At 47.5% G+C, this 20,839-nt stretch overlaps 1 long non-coding RNA gene across 2 annotated transcripts; it reads left to right on the top strand.

The window, feature by feature from the left end:
* The first annotated feature begins 880 nt into the window (after positions 1-880).
* On the top strand, positions 881-19,866 carry LOC135285427 (uncharacterized). Of its 2 annotated transcripts, XR_010350269.1 has the most exons (3): positions 881-1,530; positions 9,449-9,624; positions 18,109-19,866. It is a non-coding gene; the product is annotated as an uncharacterized LOC135285427 (long non-coding RNA). The 2 variants fall into 2 exon arrangements; XR_010350268.1 differs by lacking the exons at positions 9,449-9,624; positions 18,109-19,866 and adding an exon at positions 6,706-7,234.
* The last annotated feature ends 973 nt before the right edge of the window (positions 19,867-20,839 follow it).

The following is a 20,839-nucleotide window of genomic DNA, read 5'->3' as shown; positions in this document are numbered from 1 at the left end:
TTCCTCCCAGGTCAAGCACTTTCTCTGGAGTCTCCCCTTTGCACTGGCTGTGTTCTGTCCATGAAATATATCTCAAGAGTTGTTCTCAACTTTGGTGGCGTGGAAGAACCAAGATAGCACAGGGGCCTTGTACCCCTGGGGTTAGGAGCTCTGGAATTTGTTTTGTGTTTCTGCCTAGGGAAAGGCCATGGAAAAGTACTGGGAAAACCAGCCTCTAACACAATAGGTGACAGAGCTGCAAATGTGTGTGTGAAAAATACAGAGAACATAGAAAAGAAAAAAAGGGAAAAACGAAAAGGGCATCACTCTCAGCCCCTGAGGTCAGCTATTGCTTGTTCAAAGCTGTTACAGAACACTGCAGTGCTGCTGCCCTCATTACACTCAAAGGCTTTTCAGCAGAGTTGGGGATGTTCTTGTTGCTGAACTGGGCTTGTTTTGTCAGGTTTTGCAAGTCCAAAGTATTTTGCTGAAGCAAAACTTCTTTCTCAAGACTTTTTCCAGGCTGTTGTAGTTCCTGGCACTATAAGATAAAACCATCTGAGGAGTGGAACAGACACTTTGGATGAGTTTTAGTGATGACTAAACTTGCATGACTCAGTTCAACTCGAGCAGAGGGTATCTCACAGAGTTGTAGAATCATGAAATGGTTTGGCTTGAAAAAGGCCTTGAAGGTCTTCTTGTTCCACCCTGCCATGGCAGGAACACCTCCCTCTATCCCAGGTTGCTCCAAACCCTGTCCAACCTGGCCTTGGGCACTGCCTCACCTGCTTGGCTTTGTCCCTGCAGTGTGAACACAGGAAGCAATTCCTGAGGCATGGCTGCAGGGTGGCCCTGATCTGGAATACCTGCACTGCTGTAAGTCTGCCCTCAGCCCTCGGCTCTGTGTCAAAGAGAGGTATAAGAACACCTGGATTGCTCAAGCCCCAGTCTGGATGGGTTTCTCTTATAACTCTCCCACCTTCACCAGTGCCAAGTGTGCCAGGCTGCCTTCTGTGGTGTAAGCTAGGGCTGGACTTTATTTTATTACAAAAACTGTGGTTTGTTGCTGTGCTTTACCCAGAGAGCTCTTCTGAAGTCGCTGAGGGGATGAGGACCTCAGTTTGGTCCCTGATACCATTAACCATTCACTCTGTGGTGTGGGAAATCTCACAGAGCTTGTTTAATTCCATCACAGAGCAGGAGAACATGGCTGGGTAAGGTGATGTGGGCTGTGAGGCTCCTTGTGTTTCTGTTTCACCTGAACTGAAGCAGTTTCATCCTCTGCTCAAGTAGGATCACCTGTGTATAGTTTTAGGGATGTAATTTCACATCACTGTGCTTCTGTGCATCAAGCTCTCAGCTCCTGTTAAGTTTCACTGGGTCTCTGCTAATCATGAGCTCATGCCTCAGTTTCCCCACTCAGATGGCAATTAAAGCTGCTCCTACAGCTAATCAGGCCTCTTTGCATATTACTCATGCTTAGCTTAATGCCATAACACCACTAAATCCAGAGCAGAGAAATCCTGAGCCTGCAAACTCACCAAGGTCTTGGTGAGTATCTGTGGCTTTGCAGCCCCTATTGCTGCAGTCACCAGCATTTAGATATTATGAAAATTATTATTATTAAATAGGAATATTAAATGTAAATGAATGTATGAATATTATGAAAAGCACTTTCATCAGTCTATTCTTCATCTTAAAACACCCCTCCTGGACCCTGGAGCCTCTCTTCCCCTACCTGCAGAAGGAATCTGTCAGAGCAGAGGGTGTTGTGTGGGAAGGAGACTGTTTTGTTGCCATGTGGACTGCAGGGCTGGTTGTTTTGTGATGACAACACGAGCTAAGCGAGACCCTCCTGGGCTTTTCCCAAGTTGCACTGGCACTGTGTTGGTCTGAGGAGTAAAAACATGTGTTTGTGTTTCTGCTCAGAGTGTGACTCACCAGGAACACGGGGAAGATATTTGTGGTGATGAGGTGTCACTTTTATGCAGTTTCTTCTCTGAATGCAGCCACATTTTAAAGCTTCTTTGCATGCCTGAGGAGCAGCTGGGCTGAGATTGGGGAAAACCACTGAGACTGAGTGGTCCAGAGCAAAATTCTGGAAAGGAGCAGTGAGCTGAGAATCCATGGCACAGCTTTAGGGATGCAGGAGTGTGCCCTGTGCTGGCAATCAGATCCTCTGATATTTTAGAATTTGATCCCTTTGGTCCACTGTGATCTGTTTATGTCAGTAGAGCACTTAGATAGAAGCTCTTTAATCTCCCAGAGCTTATGCACATACCTCAGAACACTGCAGCTGGATTGGATAAGCAAAAAGCAAAAACCAAACCCAACCAAAAAATAAAAATCAACTCAAGCAAAGCCTCTTTAACCAGCTCAGAGCACACGTCCCAGGGGTGCTTTTGACCATCTTGCCAATGCAATATATGTTTTACAGTCCTTTTAAAACCTGGGTAGAGTAATTGAGCTCTGAGCATGTTTGCACTGGGAGCAGGGTTAGTGAATTAACCCTTGCAGCCAGCTCAGGGTGACCTCTGCTTTTTTCCTAAAGGTCAGATTTCCCATGGCCTTTCAAGATTTCCAGGAAACATTCCTTCTCCAGGGCCTGTAATGGATCTTTTCCTGTGCCATGTGTGACCCTGGCTCTAGGGGATTGTCTCAAGTTACAAGATGTGGCTGGGGGTGTGTGTTCTGTCCCCATCTGTCAGAGCTGGGGCAGTTCTCTGCTGTTCATGGGCAGTTTTCTTTATCTCTCCCACAGCCAATCCTCCCTCCAGCAGATCTCTGCTGTCCATGGCCACTGAGTGTCCCTCCAGGGCTGATCAAATTCCAGCATCCCATGGGGAGATGCTCCGCCCAGGGCAGGAGCCAAGCATTCCTACCTGGATACAATCTGAGCCTGGAACAGCCCAGCAGCCTTTGCCCACTGCATTCCCAGAGGAGCAGCTTTCTCCTGCCCTGCATTCCCAGAGGAAGAGCAGGCCCATCTCCAGCAGCCCTGGAGCTGCAGAGGAAAACTCCCCCCTTGTGCAGGATCCCTGCTCCAGCAGAAGCACAGCTGGCACTGCAGGAGGGCTGAGCCCCCATGGGATGGGACTGTGCCACCACCCTGACCCACAGGGGACAGGGCCTGTTCTGATCTGGCAGTGCTGTTTTGTAATACTGCATTTGTATTTTATTTTATTTTCTTCCCTAATAAAGAACTGTTATTCCTGCTCCCATATCTCTGCCTGAGAGCCCCTTAATTTCAAAACTATAATAATTCAGAGGGAGGGTGTTTTCCATTTCAGGGGCGGCTCCTGCCTTCCTTAGCAGACACCTGTCTGTTCAAACCCAGACAGGGATGGCTTGGGAGAGATGTCACAACTCCTGCCTCTCATGCTGGCAGCTCCTGGTTTCTCCCTTGTCCTGACTATGTCCTATTTGCAAGGCAAGAGGAAAGAGGTGATCTCAGCATTGAGAGCTGATCCCAAATTCTTTTTGTCTCCAGTGTGACTTGGTATCCTTCAATTCTGTAGTTAAATTTTGTGGGGAGAGCAAAAATCTATTAATCTTACTTGCAAACTCAGAAATTAGTGAGGGTGGAATGAACTGTGCTCCATGGTACATCTGGTTATTCCCTAAAGCATGAGGAGTGATAAAAACCATGTTATTTTTCTCCCAGCTCATACATGAATAATGCTGAAATAGTGCATTTATTCCAAAGCTTTGGTAATTACAACTCCTGGACTCTAATCTCAGGTTTTATTACAGGTTTTTATTTGTGAAAGTGCCCACTGCTTTTGGGTGCAGGAGCCCTGTAGCTGGCTTTCTCAAAACAGACATGTGGTGGGATTTTGGGGCTGTCCTGTGCAGGAATAGGATTTGAACTTGATTCCAGAGAAGCTGTGGCTGCCTCTGGATCCCTGGAAATGTCCAAGGCCAGGACAGGGCTTGGAGCAACCTGGTATTGAATTGTAGGGTGCTCCTGAGGAATGAAATTATTGGTATTTGATTTTAAGGTTTTGGAATGTTGAATACTTGTTTTATTAAAACTATACTATATTACTATTATATTATATTATATTATATTATATTATATTATATTATATACTAAAGAAAACTTGTGACTGTCTGCTGACAGCTAGGACTTACTTTTGAGTTGATAGGTTAATTAATATAAACAACTATTACTGGAGTTTAATTAAGAAGTTACTTTAGGTAAATAATCTTCTTAACACATTCTACATGTGTAAAACAACAGGAGTAGTAAGTAGAGATAAGAATTGGTTTTTTCTTCTCTTTTTTTTGGTGCTTTTTTAGGAAAAAACCCTGAGAGAGAGAATTATCTCTCTTCAGAAAATGTGAATGCCACACCCTGGGACAGCGGAAGGTGTCCCTGCCCATGGCAGGGGGTGGAATGAGATGGGCTTTAAGGTCCCTTCCAACCCAAACCATTCTGGGATTCTGTGATCCTTGTGGGTCCCTTCCAGCTCAGAATATTCTATGATTTTAGGGCAGGTTTGTGAGGATTCTGATCATCCCAACCCCAGCTGCCTCTCTGGAACACAGGCCCTGAATCCAGTGCCATCATCAGACCTCCTGTGATTTCATATCCAGCATCCCAGCACTGAAGTCCCCAAATGTGCTGGCTGCCTACTCAAAATACAGGCTGGAAAATCACCTCTGTGTGCCTTGGCTCCTCCTGGAGAGCAGGCAGGAATCGTACCTACCTCATAGCAGAGCTGTGCTCGATAATGTTCGCAAAGTGCTTTTTAATCCCCTGCTGAAAGGCTCTGTGCGAGTGTGAGTTATAATTATTACGTAAACGTGCCTCATATTTTCCTGCCCAAGCCTTCAGCTTGCCACAGAGATGTTTTCCCAGTCTTTATGTGGATGCCATTGGGTTTGTAGCTTCCTGGCTCGCTGCAGGAAGGCACAGACTTCCAAAAGAGAGAATTAAATCCTTTTCATCAGCTTGGAAAGCCAAACCAAACCCCAAACCGCTTTCAGTAAAGCTTTCCAGGAGGAGAATTGATTATCCATCAGCAGGGAAGAGATGCAACTTCATTAAGGATGGGTGAATGGCTCCAGCTCCTGCCTGCAGTGCCCACGGTGGGAGCAGGGCTTGGGCCCGTGGGTCAGCCAGGTCTCCTGGAGGGAGCAGAGACAGCTGAGCAAACACGGGCTCTTCATCGTGTCAGATCAGGCTAAAATAAACCATGAGGTCATGCTGGCATCACCGTGGCACCCTGAGATAATTAAACCAAGCCCCTGCAGCCCCCAGCCCCAGCTTTGCTTACAGGTGTGTTGTTATTGAGCAGCTGGTGTAACAAATCCCTGCCAGTGCCAAGTATGAAACAGCTCAGGACCCGTCCAAAACCAACACAGCCCAGCCTGGAGATGGAGTCCAGGGGGTGCAGCTCTCCCTCCTGGAGATGAAAACAAATCGTAAAGGTTAAAAGGCAGGAACTGGGGCTGTTGCTGTCTGCAAACTGAGGAATCGCTGTGCCTCTTCCCAGGAGGAAAGGAGTTAATAGGTAGCCAAGGTGAAGGTTTAAAAATAGAGCTTTTTGCATAGCTATTTGGTGATGTCTCTGGCACTTCTGCTGCCACAAATCCCAGTGTGTTCCCAGCAGGTTTTTAATGCTGGGTGTTTGCAGGCTTTTTATGATGGGTTGGTGAATAGGGAAAATGGGCTTTGGAAGGAATTACTCTGGGGCACTGGAAACCAGGTAACAGACTGTGTTGGGTCCTCAGTCGTGCTGGCACGGTCCCAATGGAATTAACAAGGTGGGTTTGAAACTGGGAGGACACTTCATTGAGCCCACAGTGTGTGTGAAGTGATGGGTGTCCAGAGAAGCTGTGGCTGCCCCTGGATCCCTGGAAGTGCTCAAGGCCAGGTTGGATGGGGCTTGGAACCACCTGGGATAGTGCAAAGTATCTCAGAGTGCAAGGGGATGAGCTTTAAAGTCTCCTCCAACCCAGACCATTCTGTGGTTCTGTGATTCTGTGATTGATTCCCTTCTTGCATGAGGTTATTGTCCTTATTCTGCCTTCCTGAGGGCCGTGCCTCAGTGCAAGAGTGATTGGGTGATTGTCCCATCAGACAGGATGTGAGCACTAATGGCCTCCAAAATCTGGCCACAGGGAGCCACTGCTGGCTGGCTGAGTTGAGTTTTCCTGTTGCTCTGAAATTGGGGTTTCTGCTGCAATGAGCCATTCCTGAGCCAGCAGCAATCCCTGGGCACAGAGCAGAGGCTGTGACTGACTGTAAATGGGAAAGCTAGTACAGAAACTCAATTTGTTCACTTCATGAATGCTGCTGCTTTCATTAAAACAGGTATCTCCATTCCAGAAAGGGATTTCACAGCCCCTGCTGTGGCAGAATTTCCTGTCTTTGTCAGTTTGGGTAACTGTCTCACAACAGCGTGTTTTCTGATATGTACAAAGCTCCTGCAAGGCCCTAAATATTTTGCTTTCAAGGAACCTTTCCCTTGTGATTTTTAAGACACTGAAGGATTGCTGTGAATTTCTTTCACATTTTTTCCATTTATTTTGAGCACATCTTTGAAATCCTGCTAAAAGATGTGCTGGGGAAATGCAGGGTTGGATAGGAAACTGGATTAGGCCCTTACAACTTCAATACTCTGGTTTTGGTTTGATGTATCAGATTTTATTTAATATGCTTACAGAACAATGCAGTGTTGCAAAGCTGATGGTCTTCCCACCCCATTTTCTCCACAGTTCCACTTTTCCTCTTCTACAAACACAGAGCAGGAGCAGTGAGTTCTCCAGGAACAGTTTGACCCATGAGGAAGAGCTGGACTTCAGCTCCTGCTTTTCAGAGGAATGTGGTGTCCCTTTCCCTCTGCCCCAGTACAGACAGGTCAAGTGAGCAGGAGAAAACTCAGCCCCCAGCACAGCTGGGAGTCCTCTGGAGCAGCTCTTTCTGCTCTCATCCCTGATAGGCAGCTGTCCCATTGAAAATTGGTATTTCTGAACTCTCTGGCTTTGGTTCTACCCCCATCAAAGAGACCTCGCTGGGGAGGGAGCCTGGCACAAGATGCAGTGCTCCCCTGGCACTGTCCTCACATGTTGTGCTCTCTCTGACACTGTTAAGAATAAAAGATCCTGTGCTTCCCATGCCAGAACTTTCAGAAGATTTTTTGGAAGGTGCTAATCCAAGGCGGTCAGAGCAGACAGGAAGAATGTCAGACCCCAGGCTTCCCAAAAAGAACACAACACCACACATTAAACCAGTACTGTCCCCAAAGACTCTTCCTGAGTGTCCTGTGTCAACAGCCCCTGGTGGGTGCTGGGCACAATGCTAGAAGGATCAAACATCTTCCATGTCATGCAACAAAGAAGAAATAAATTTTAGGAATAAATTCTTCCCTGTGAGGGTGGAGAGGCCCAGGGTGCCCAGAGAAGCTGTGGTTGCCCCATCCCTGGAAGTGTTTAAGGCCAGGATGGATGGGGCTTGGAGCAACCTGGGACAGTGGAAGGTGCTACAGCAAGGCCTGGCTGCCAAAAAAATGGAACAGATGAAGTGGGAGATGTGTACACATTTTGTACACATTGTGTACACAGCCCCCAGAGACCAGAAATTGGAGTTCTGTGAAAAGCACAAAGAATGGGATATGTCCTGCAGAATGGCTTTTGTTGTACCTGTGGATTTGGCAGCCTCTGGAGTGTGTACCCAGGATTAGGAAATCTTTAAAACTCAGATTTGGAAGGGTCAGGATAGACACCAAGCGTTTTGCAAATTTTAGGCTAGACTTCTAGAATTTAGGTCAGAATTCCCAACTAAAAATTAATTACTCCATACAGGATTAATCCTGGGAACATGGATGTGTCAGGACAGGATTTAGTCATGTGTGGGACATCAGCTTCTTACAGCTGTAGGAGGTGGGACAAACTGGCCATGGCAGGAGGGTCCCTTCCAAGACAAACCACTCCATGATTTTATGGTTCTGTGTAGTCAAAACCTTCCTGTGATGAGAGGGAAGAAAAATTAGGTAGCCAGAACATGAAAGACAGGACAAGAAGGTTAATGCACATTATATAGGGCTTCTAAACAACTGAATGTTTAGGGACAGGGGTTTTAAATTCTTAGGATGATGGAGGTGACCTGTCTCACCAGGCTGGAGAGGGGCTGGGAACACAAACCTTGTGAAGAACCACTGAGGGAGCTGGGGGTGCTCAGCCTGGAGAAAAGGAGACTCAGGGGTGCCCTCATCACTCTGCACAGCTCCTGAAAGGTGCCTGTGCTCAGCTGGGGCTGGGCTCTGTCTGCAGGCACTGACAGAGCCAGAGCACACAGCCTCCAGCTGCACCAAGGGAAATACAGGCTGGATATCAGGAAGAAGTTTTCCCAGAAAGGGTGATAAAGTTCTGGAATGTTCTGCCCGGGGAGGTGGTGGAGTCACCATCCCTGGGTGTGTTTAACAAAGCCTGGATGTGGCACTGGGTGCCAGGGTTGAGTTGAGGTGTTGGGGCTGGGTTGGACTCGATGATCTTGAAGGTCTCTTCCACTCTGGTCATTCTGGGACTCTGTGAGTTCCCAAGGTGCTGGTTGAATCTCCATCTCTTGGGAAATAAGGAGCAGGCAGAGTAGGAGCAGAGGGAACCAGGTTTGCTTCTCTTGAGTGTGGAGAAGTGTTGGTCCAGCTTGAAACCACTTGGACCTGAGTCCCTCCTCCATGAGGATTCCCTCAACAGGAGTGCCACAGACACCTCTCCTGGGAGGACTGCTGCTGTCTGCTGTTGTCTCCCCTTGGAGGAACACATTCCCCTCAAATCTGAGATAAAGGCCCTGCTGTTTAAATGGTGTTTGTGTTGCAAACACCAAACTCTTGCTCTGTGATGAGAGTCTGGCAGTTCTCCTGCTCCCCTGCTGCCTGACGGGTGGGAATCCTCGATTCGGGGTCTGCTCTGCAGGGCTGGATTTATTATTGGCCACTGGCCTCTGCTGTTGACTCCATTCCTCTCTGATCCTGGAGGATAACTCTTTCCTAGGCTGCTCTCAGAGGGAACTTGCATTCCTTTCTTATCTCCCACCAGCATGAGTTATGCTCTCAGAAATTAGTCCTTATTTATTAGCATGGCGCAGCCAAAAGCCATCTCCAGGATTTTCAGTTGCTTGTGCAAAAATTCCACCTCCCTCTTCTAACTCCCCTGGAGAGATTTGTTAGGAATAACCTCACCTTTCAGGGAATCAGATGCTTCTTCAAGGATGTTGACTTCCAGCATGTTTGGAGACAGTGTCCCAAAGAGGTTAATGGATTCAGTTCATCTGTTTCTACTTAATGTAGCACTGGAAGTGCATCTGGAGAGCTGTGAAATAAACACAAGGGCCCTTAATTCTCAAAAAAACTGTAAACCGAGGCAGAAAAACTGGGATTCTAGGGGGGAAATTTCCCTTTCTTTCAGATTCAAAACAATCAGGAGAAATTTATGGTGTGGTTCTGTTTTGGTGCTTCCTAAGGAAAGGAGAGGAGCATGAAGCCCAAGTGCAGCCCCAGAGCAAAGCATCTGCCTCCTCCCCACCCAGCAGGACAAGGATGTGGAGCTGAAGGGAACCAATGGCAGACACAGCTGGACAAGGACCATTTTGACTTTGGCTGAAGTCAGAGGAAGGCTCTGCCCTGCTGATATCCAGAGGTAAAGAATTACAAATGCCATGGGAGGGACCACAATCAGCAGGGAATGCAGGAAAGGCACCCACAGGGATCAAATAGCCTGAGAGGAGAAATGCAATATCAGCAGCTCCCAGGGGATCACCTGGAAAAGCAGCAGCAATGCAGAGGTCCTTCCAGTGCAGTTAATAAAACCAGTTTAATTAATTAATAAATTAAATTAGTTAAATAAATAAATTAATTCCAGTGCAATTAATAAAACCTGTTCAATTAATTAGTACATTTATTTTTAATTCATAAATGAAATTGAATTAATAAAACCACTGCAAACCAGTGGAACTCAACTATTGCAGAGCTGCATCTCTGAGCTGAAGTGGTCAGGAAGTCAATCCCAGAGCAGGGACACAGCAGGCCTTGTGTTCCCTCTCCTTGTGCACTCCTGCATCCCTGTAACCCCAATTTGTGGGAAATCTTGATTTGTGTATCCAAGAGGAAGGAAGTGCTCTCTTGAGACAGGGTCAGACCCTGGATCCAGCCTAGCTCGACGTGTTTGCAAACCACTCAGGGAATGTGATAAGTCCCTGGTTTTATTCCTTGCTGACAGTTTCTGAAGTACCTGCAGGTGTGGAGGGCTGGATGGGTTTCTGTGCCCGTGGCTTCTGCTGCAGTTCATGGATGTGGAACATCAGGGTGCCACTGGGGGTTCACTTTGCTGGAGAGAAGAAATAACTGAGGGCAGGGATGTTTTCTTTAACCAGTCAACAAGAAATTGTGAAGAAATCAATCAATCACCAATCTCTGAGCTGCCAACAACTGGAAAATTCAGATTATCTCAGTGGTTTTTCACAGACATTTTTTCGTTGCAGTGCAAAGAAACATGGGCAAGACATCAAGTTACAAGACAGAAATCTCACATAATGGATAATGGCCCATTATTGACATAGGAAGTGGGATGGTTTTGATAAAATAAGCCCACAAAAATTATTTTCTGGACATACAATTTCAGGAGTTTTTTTGAAGGAATGTGGTAATTGTTTTTCCCTGTCTTCTTTTTGCTTGTTCCATTATTGAACAGAAAGGGAGTGTGTTGCAGGAGGAGATTCTGCATCCCTTTTGCTCAGGAAGGCTGTCATTGCCTGCACCCCATGGGTTTTTCCCAAAAAACCATCTGGTAGGAGCCTGGGTGGGGTGGTAAAAATGGAAATCACATCCTCTGTGGTGAAAAAATGTTCTGCACGTGTGCTGCATCTTGGGCCAGTTCTCAGACAAAAAATCCAAGTTACCTATGTAGTTGTTGAGAGGTAAAAAGATAACTGGATACAGCTTTGGGGATGTTTTGGTCATGTCTGTTTTCAGGGGATGCTGGACTGAAAAATTTGGAGACCCTAATGCATGTCATCCTGTCTGTTATGGTGTGGAGAGAAACAGACACACTTTGCCTTCTCTCATCTCCATTTGGTGATTTTTTGGGGGATTTTTTTCCATCTCAAAACTGTGTTCCATCAGCCTGCCTGCATGTTTAGAACGTGAGGAATCAGGGGTCACGCTCAGGGTCACGCTGATCCCAGCAGTCCCATTTTTGTGGTGCATTTTGCTGCCAGGTTTCTTCACCCATTTTGAAATCAAATGGTTCATGAAGACCTAAATTAATTTGAGGTGGGAATGTTAAGTATCATTAAAAGTGATTAATCTCTTGCTGCTGCCAATCCCACAACCATTTTTGGAATCTTCTGGCTGGATTTTTAGGTTGAATCCTTGAGCTTTTGGCAGCCTGGAATTCAGTGAACAAGGTTGTTTGTGTTCAATTTTCCTCATTGGCTTTGTTGTTGTTGGTTTAGGGCAAGAGGAAATTGAAGTATGAAATTAAGGGGAAAGGTAAATCTGGTTGGGATTTGTGCTGCAGTTTATTTGGATGTGTGATGTTACATAGAAGTAAACTCTCAGAGTACCTTTATCTCAAAGTTTACAAATACAAATAAGTCCTACACAAAACTTAGTACATGATGAAAGATACAAATATACACAAGGAGAGTGTTTATTTGAACGTGCTCTGGGTTGCTCTGTTTGTATTCAGAAGTGGCTGTTTCATTGTAGGAGGTCCAAAAAGTTAATTCACCAGAAGAAGTGGAGTTTTGGAAACAGCAGGAAAAGGACTGAAGCTATTTGGGGATCTGGTTTTCAGTTGCTTTATTCATTTTTGGAAAAAGTTTTTTCTGGCTTGAGCCAAACCAAGCTTTTTGTGAGATCTTCATTTACCCAGCTCTGATGCACAGCCATATACCAAGCCAAGCTCAGTGAATTTCTTAGACTTTCTTTTTTTTTTTTCCAGGGTTCTTTTCCTCCCTACAGCCCTCCCCAGGTGCCTGCACTGCAGCTCCAAACCATGGCCAGGATTCCCTGGGATTCTGCTGGGTTTGGAAATGGTGTCTTGGCTTGAAAAGACAGGTGTCTGCTAAGGAAGTCAGGAGCCTCCCCTGAAATGGAAAACTCCCTTCCTCTGAATTATTATAGTTTTGAAATTAAGGGGCTCTCAGGCAAAGATATGGGAGCAGGAATAACAGTTCTTTATTAGGGAAGAAAATAAAATAAAATAAAATAAAAATGCAGTATTACAAAACAACACTGCCAGAGTCAGAACAGGCCCTGTCCCCTGTGGGTCAGAGTGGTGGCACAGCCCCATCCCATGGGGGCTCAGCCCTCCTGCAGTGCCAGCTGTGCTTCTGCTGGAGCAGGGATCCTGCACAAGGGGGGAGTTTTCCTCTGCAGCTCCAGGGCTGCTGGAGATGGGCCTGCTCTTCCTCTGGCAATGCAGGGCAGGAGAAAGCTGCTCCTCTGGGCATGCAGTGGGCAAAGGCTGCTGTGCTGTTCCAGGCTCAGATTGTATCCAGGTAGGAATGCTTGGCTCCTGCCCTGGGCGGAGCATCTCCCCATGGGATGCTGGAATTGGATCAGCCCTGCAGGGACACTCAGTGGCCATGTACAGCAGAGATCTCCTGGAGGGAGGATTGGCTGTGGGAGAGATAAAGAAACTGCCCCATGAACAGCAGAGAACTGCCCCAGCTCTGACAGATGGGGACAGAACACACACCCCAGACACATCTTCCAAGCACAGCCCTTGCAGGTCATGCTGAGCTCTCACACAGGGACTGCCAGTGCTGCAGAGAAATCCAGCACAACTGCAGTCAGGGAATTGTTGTCTTGGCAGGGAGGGGGTTTAGAAACTGCAGCAGAGTAGGCAGGGCAAGGTGGTGCTGGGCATCAAATTGGGATAATCACACTAAAGGATAATCCTAGAATCCCAGAATGGGTTGGGTTGGAAGGGACCTTGAAGCTCATCTCATTTCTGCCCTTGCTGTAACACCTTCAATCATCCCAGGTTGCTCCAAGCTCAGTCCCTCCTGGCCTTGAACAATTCCAGGGGTGGGGAGTCCACAACTTCTCAGGACAGCCTGTACCAGGGCCGCACAGGAAGAATTTTTTCCTAATCTCTAATTTAAACCTCCCCTCCTTCATTTTAAGGCCATTCCCCCTTGTTCTCTCACTATAGGCCTCATAATGAAAATTATTATTGCTAAAACAATTGTAGTAATAATAATAATAATAGTTATTATTATTATTATTATTATTACTAATAAAAGATGTGTTGATGAGGATCTGAATGTCTTCACATGGGGAGCATGGTGTGCCTGGAGTCCCAATGTCACTGCTATTCACTCTGAGCTGTGTTCCCAGTCCAACCCAGCAGCCACCAGGTGCCAAAATGCACCTCTGTGGAGGCAAATCCTGGAGGATTTTGCATCCCAGAATCTGGGCTCACTGTGCCTGCAGCCTTTCCCTTCCCTCTCCAGGGATTACCTGTGTGCAATATTCTCCATTTCTCTCCCCTCACTGCCTCCTGCACCCCACCCTACCCATTTTAAAGCCTATTCCCACAGCTGTAGGCTGCCTGTGGCCAGGAAATTCCCAGGGAATTACTCTCCTTGCTCCCTTCCTGAGGAGCAAAAGCTTTTTCCCCTCCAAAGCTTTTCATGTCTCAAGAAGTGTCAGGATTTAAAAGCAAGCATCTCCTGCAGCTTCAAGAGGCAGCTCTGCTTTTATTCCTTCAGCCTCATGGACTGTTTTTTCCTGAAGTGTTGGGGACTGTGTTTGTGTGACATGATCAGAGACTCTGGAGAGTGCAAAGATAGAAACTTCTACAGGTACAGGAGGGTTTGATCTACAGCCTTGGAAGGAGCTTGGATTGATGTGAAAGTACACAGACATTAAGCAGAAAAACCATAAACTTATGTTTCTATAGTTGTAAGTAACAATATGCTTTAAGTGACTGAGAAACTGCATTGGGTAAGACAGTGAAGAGTTTATAATGTAGAAAACTGTATTGATAAGATGGTGAAGGGTTTGTAATGTAGGAAACTGCATTGATAAGATGGTGAAGGGTTTATAATCTAGGGGTGTGGCTGTATAGAATAAGCTAAGACTTTAGAAGTTATAATAGAAGCATCTGTGTGGATGTGAGACAGAAGCCCACTGGATGAAGGTATCAACAGTGCAGCAAAATGAATTCAAGGTGATCGGTCAGAAAAGCAAAATAAACCTTGTGGCAACTGTCTATTGGGTTATAAAGTTCTATATTGCCTTGTAACAAAGAACTTGCATGACTACTCTTGCGCTATGGCTGACTGCTTGCTCCTCTAAAATCTCACAGCCTCTGAGACTGATGTTTAACTGAGCAATAAATTATTCTTAGCCTGAAAATAGCCTTCACTCATCCCTTCACTACTGGTGGTGATAATGGTGAGACACCTGTGGAACAGAGGAATGGGGTTACAGCCTCACAGTTATGGGACAGCCAGGGCCAAGGGCCAAGGGGTTGTGTCATGGAAGAGCCAAGAGCTGGGCTCAGCAGCATGAGCCCTTCCAGTGCTGGTGACTCATTCCCTGACATTTCTGGCCACTTCCTGGGCTGGAAAGGGCAGAGGGGAAAGCCCTGGAGCTGCTCCTTGTGGTGCTCCCTGCCCTGGGCACAGGGCTGGGGTTTACAGAGGCTGCCTGGTGCCTTCTGCTGCCTCCTGGGAGCAGTTGTGGCCAATATTCAGACTCTGAGGCACTGCAGTGCTCATAGGGGTAACTTGGAGTTGCATCTAGGAAAGCATGAAAGGTCCATGTCTCATTCTTCCTGAGAAACTGTGGAAAAGGATGTTTCGAAACACTTTATGCTGTCAGTGCAATCTAAAAATTTCCCAGTAATTTCTCATTTAAGTCTAGCAGGTGTGTCTTTCCTATCTGTTTCCCAAGGACAATTCTCTGTATTCTCTTTTTTCATCTGTTGTATTTGTTGTTCTGTGTTTCAGTAGGGAAAATACTGAATATGGCATTTAGGAATTGGCTTTTAACTCTCAGCACTGCCCACTGTGCAGAAAGAGAAGCTGTCTCAGCTCTGTGTTCCAGCAGAATGGAGCTAACACCATCTGGAAAGGTTAAATGCTGCTTGTCTGTGCAAAGTGGAGGGGGAGGTTGGTTTTGTGGTGGGTTTGGGGTTGGGGTTTTTTTGTTATGGTTGTTTGGTTGGGGTTTTGTTGGGTTTTTTAATGCTGTGGTGCTTGGTGTGATGCCTGAGACTGTACCTTCCACCCTGTGCCTCCTCTGCCTCTGGCACCTGCAGTGTGTGTATTTTAGAAGGTAATGAAATTGGAAGTATTTTCTGTCATGCCTCTAAAATAGACTTAAAATCTCCACTTAGGTTTAGACTTCTCAAATTTGGGAGTAAGGAGTTGAAGGAATCAGAACTACACCTCTTGGGTTTGGTACAAAATCCCAGTTTTCTTGTTTTTCAATAGCAGATGTGCTTTGAGGTTTGGTTTGTTGAAGGGAAAGTATTTTCCATTTTTAAAACATCTTTGTGCTTTCTTTTCCACATAGAGGAAATCAGGAGAAAAGCAGGAGGAAAAAACAGTTTAAACTTGTGGGCAGGACTATTTCTGTAGGGGAGAAAAAACCCACAGGCTTGTCACCAAAGGGAGCATTCCCTTCAGAAACCTCCACCATGGCAGTGGTGCCATCTGTCCAGGTGGCAGCCTCTGTTTCTCATCTCTCTGATCCTTTCTTTGCCAACATCTGGTCCACGGCCTCTGAAGTCACCAGGAATTTTGCCCTTCATTTCCCAGGCTTTCAGATAATGTTTTGTACTCATGCAAAACGTGAGCCTTAAATATCCTGTTAGGTCTGTTTGGCTTTTTCCATCAAACGTGTCATTTAAATAACCTAATTAAATGAAGTCCTTCCATTTTAGATTATGTTTAGATGATGCATATAATTGCCCTGAGAGTGCAGCCATCCAGCTGGCAGGGAGGTTATAAAAGATGTAAAACATTTTAATAAAAACAAGACCCTCCTCGGGTTTGGACTCTGTAAAGCTGATGCCTCAGGTTTTAGCTTTTCTATTTTTCAGATTCTGTGCTGCTTTAGTGGGTGAGTCTGGGTTCATATCAGGGGATGGCGAGCTCTGTGCACAGAGCAGGAAGACAAAACAATTCCTGCTCTAGCTAGGGACCAAGGACAAATGATCCAAATCTCAGCCCAAGAGCACAAACCCCATGGGCTGGAGAGAGAAAAACAAGCAGGATGGGACTGCAGGGGCTGCAGCTGGGATTGGACACTGAACTGCAATGTGCACATGGAGCAGAGCTGAGCCCAGGGAGAGACCCTGGGAGTGCTCGTGCGTTTTGGGATCATTTTGGTTCATCTTGGGTGCAGCCCTGGCTGGGCTCTTGTGCTGCCCAAGGTGCATCCATTGAGGAGATCCTTTGAATAAATCCCTGCTTTATTCTGTAACTGTGTCCAGCCTCTGCTCTAGCTCAGCCTTCCAAGGCATCAAAGGGATGGAAGGCCCCTGCATTGCAAGGGCTTTGAAAACAGCCCCAGGCACCAGGAGCTGTCAGGGCTCTGACTGCAGAAATCTTCTGACCTTTCCTATCTTGAATGTTACCTCGAATTCATGGGATGTTCATGGAGTCATAGAATATCCTGAGTTGGGGAGGACCGCAGGGATCATCCAGTCTAGATCCCGGCCCTGCACAGACATCCCAACAATCCCACCCTGTCCCTGGCAGTGCTGTCCAAACACTCCTGGAGCTCTGGAAGTCTCAGGGCTGTGCCCATTCCCTGGGAAACCTGGGCAGTGCCCAGCACCCTCTGAGGGAAGAACCTTTCCCTGATCTCCAACCTCATCCTCTCCTGATTCCTGAAAGTTAAGGGATTTTACCTCTTGGTTGGCACCTCAGTGAAGCCCAGATTGGGAAGGGATGTGTCCTGCTGTTTTTACACCTCGTGCCTAAAGGATGGTGACCCCTGAGGTCCTCCTTGCACAGTCATCTTGTAAAAGAGCCCTTTTAGGATTGTTATAGGTGAGTAAAGGGTTGGCTCTCACAAATAAGGGGTGAAAATCATCTGTATGGTAAAAGTTTTATAAATGTATAGTTATGTTACTGCAATGTGCTCCCCAGTATGTGTTACCATGGGATGGTCTTGGTAATCCAGGGATTTGGGAAGGTTGGCTTGTTACTATGGCAGCGCCTAATCAGAATGTAAAACAGTGACTTCTACCACTGGACAGCAAGGAAGGAGTTGGCTGACAAGGCTCTAGGAGGGACTAGAGATATAAAAGGTGGAGCACGCCTCTTGAAGAGGAGCCAGCCATGTGGTGGGCAGCCATGAGGGCAGTTCCCAGGCCTGCTTTTCCTTATTTAGTCCTTTTGTTGTATTTTCGTTAAGGTTTAATAAACCCTTTGGATTTTTAAAGTGGTTCACAGGGTGCAGGAGGTTCTTTTCCTGCCCTGAGGAAGGCAGGCAGGTGCTGCTGGCTGTGTCCTGCAGCCTGGGGCCGTGTCCTGCGGCCTGGGGCTGGCTCCTGCTGCCCTGGGCTGCATCCATGGTGGAGCAGAGCGCCGTGAGGAGCCACTCCCTCTGCGAGGCAGGAGCGGCCCTGGGCAGGGGCCAGCTCCATGTGTGAAACATTTCCATGAAGTCAGGGAGCCAAGCTGCCGGGCGGGGGGCCCAGGCCGCGCTGCAGTCACGGTGCTCGTCCGTCAGGGATGGCAGCCAGCCGGGACCCGGCAGGGAGCTCCCACCTGCTCCGACACTGGCACTGCCTTCCCATGACGTGATGGCCCCAGGGACAGCATCGCCCGGCCCCGAGCTGCTCCTGAGCTCATCCTGGGGCTGGCTGAGGATGCTCTGAGTAATGCCTGCTGCTGCCAGCTTGCAGGCCCCAATAGGTTTCGCTTTGAATTGCAGAGAACTTACCACACGTGAGATAGCTCAGCTGCCCCAAATGGCATGAAATTACTAGGATGGTTTCTGAGGCAGTGTTGGAAACAGAAAAAGGTTTAATAAAAGACAAAATAACAAAGCTTTTACAGAGTTTAAAAACCAAGCTAGGGGCAAGAGGTTCTTGCTCCTGCTAAAACACCCCACAAAAGCGATCATTTCCTTTATTCTCTTCTTTTTCTAGTGAATTACCTAGGCGGGACTCTTGGCCTCTGTCCAATCCAACAGCCTCAGGTGTGAGGTGAAGTCTGAAAGGTCTTATGAGGTGTCTTTCTACCAAATTGGGAGAGAAACTTCTGGGCTTTTTGCCTTTTTAAGCAGACAATAATTTAGTTAGTCCATTAACAGAGGGCACATTCCTACAAGGCCTGGCCCCACACTCCTGGGCACCTGCTGCCATTCCCTGTGCTCTTCCCGGGAGGTGACAGATCCCTGGCTTGCTTGGATTAGCTGGAGTTTCTTCTCCCAAGCATGCAGAGAGCACACATCTGCTCAGCAGGGACACACTTTTCCAGGAGCCTCTTTCCTGCACTGTGATCCCGTCCCAGCCGGAGCCGGGACTCCTCGGAGCCTCGCTGTGCTGACACGTCCATCCTCACCACAACAGAGCAAATCCTGCTCACTGGGCTTTTTCATCCTGCTCCAAGCTACAAAGTGCTCAGTGTTTCCCTTTCCAAAGGATTTGGGCCACGTCAGGTCCGGCAGGGACAGGGGCTCTGCACACCAAGGGCCTTGGGGAGGGAAGCTAGCAGGATGGGCTCCTTCTCAGCTGAAATAAGTGAGATCCCACCCAGTTAACTCCGTGCTTCCATGAAAAAGCATCTCCCACCTCACATGGGACTCCCGTTTCCCGCTCCCTCCCAGGATCAGAAGTGCCCACCAAGGATTGCTCTGTGTGTAGATCTCGACCTTGTCTGCTCAAGCAACACCTGAACCTCCCCAGCCCACAGACTTGAGGAAAACAATCCCAGCACAACCTCTCCATGCTGTCACTTCCACTTACAGACCATGGGGGTGATGTTGCTGTGGTGGTTTTCAGCCACACTGTGGTCTGGGGCACGTGGGTCTGGAGGGGGGACCTTTCTCCATCCACAAAATCCTGCTGGAGCCCTCCAGGAAAGGACAGCCAAGCCAGTGCTGATGCTTCCCTGCTGCCTCTTTGCAGCCTGAGTTGTTTTATTTTTCCTCTTGCCCCCTCTCTCCTGCAGCACAAAAGGACATTCTTGTACCCAAGTATTTTTTTTCTGCATATTTGCAGCATGAGCAAAGCAGGAGGGGTGAGGGCAAGGAAGGGGATTGAAAGGTTTGGGAAAAAAAAATCTCACACAGGGCTTAGTTTACAAGGGACAGCTGAGTGTATAAACCCTGTCTCCAAAGAGGGTTGTTAGGAGCTTTTCTGGCAGTGTTTCCCCTCCTGCCCCCAACTTCTGGCTAAGCTGTTCGGAGGGAAAACAAGGAATGAGAAGGAGGGGGAGAGTTTTTGAATGTTCCAAAAGTCAGAGCTAAAAAATCCCCCTCTGTAAGACCCAGAAAGGCTCCTGGAGCTGAGCAAACAAACCTGGGCGAGTGGCTTGGGGGGGTCAAGTGCTGCAGGTGGGGGCCAATGGTTTGTGCATCCAAGACATCATAGTGGATAGTGGAAATGATCCCAAAGGGGGACAAGCATCCCTGTAACACTACAAACTGGTGACTGGGGTGAGAGGGATCCCAAAGCATCCCAGGCACACAGTGCTCTGTAAATTCCCTGGGGATCCCCATCCCTGACAGTTCTGCTGGGGGCTGCTTTCCCTTTGATGGCTCAGGACACAGCAGAGGGGGTGCCAAGGTAAGATGCCTTTCCTGACAGATCCCTGGAAGTCCTGTCTTCCCTCTTCTTCTCCATGCACTTCTGTCTCAGGTTGGAAGATGTGTCTGGGTGTGTGTTCTATCCCCATCTGTCAGAGCTGGGGCAGTTCTCTGCTGTTCATGGGGCAGTTTCTTTATCTCTCCCACAGCCAATCCTCCCCCAGGAGATCTCTGCTGTCCATGGCCACTGAGTGTCCCTGCAGGGCTGATCAAATTCCAGCATCCCATGGGGAGATGCTCCGCCCAGGGCAGGAGCCAAGCATTCCTACCTGGATACAATCTGAGCCTGGAACAGCACAGCAGCCTTTGCCCACTGCATTCCCAGAGGAGCAGCTTTCTCCTGCCCTGCATTCCCAGAGGGAGAGCAGGCCCATCTCCAGCAGCCCTGGAGCTGCAGAGGAAAACTCCCCCCTTGTGCAGGATCCCTGCTCCAGCAGAAGCACAGCTGGCACTGCAGGAGGGCTGAGCCCCCATGGGATGGGACTGTGCCACCACCCTGACCCACAGGGGAACAGGGCCTGTTCTGACTCTGGCAGTGCTGTTCTGTATTACTGCATTTGTATTTTATTATTTTTTCCCTAATAAAGAACTCTTATTCCTGCTCCCATATCTTTGCCTGAGAGCCCCTTAATTTCAAAATTATAACAATTCATAGGGAGGGGTTTCCATTTTCCATTTCAGGGGAGACTCCTGCCTTCCTTAGCAGACACCTGTCTGTTCAAACCGAGACAACTCCCTTATCTGCAGTGTGACTGAGACTCTTGATGTTTCAGTATTTGGAATCACAGCACCCAAATCAGAAGGCTGCAGTCCATAGACATGGAATTGAAAATGCAATTTCTGGAATTCAGAAAGCTTTTTCTTTCTGCAAGTCCTCTTCATAAAACTGAGCCATGCCAGCTTGCCTCACATCAATAGAAGATTACTTCTTATTCTTGGGCTATGGGAAGCAAAAAGCTTGGTTCTTACACAGGGCTTTTCTTCTGGTATTGAAATTATCTCTGGATCTCAGCAGGTCTGTCAGCCTCATGATAAAATTAATTTTCAGGCCTGTGGTGCCAGTGTTTGAT

Source organism: Passer domesticus, chromosome 23 (assembly GCF_036417665.1).
Source record: "Passer domesticus isolate bPasDom1 chromosome 23, bPasDom1.hap1, whole genome shotgun sequence".
In the NCBI taxonomy this organism is placed as follows: domain Eukaryota; kingdom Metazoa; phylum Chordata; class Aves; order Passeriformes; family Passeridae; genus Passer; species Passer domesticus.
Note: the sequence above shows the minus strand (reverse complement) of the source record. Positions and strands in the feature narration are given on the sequence as shown.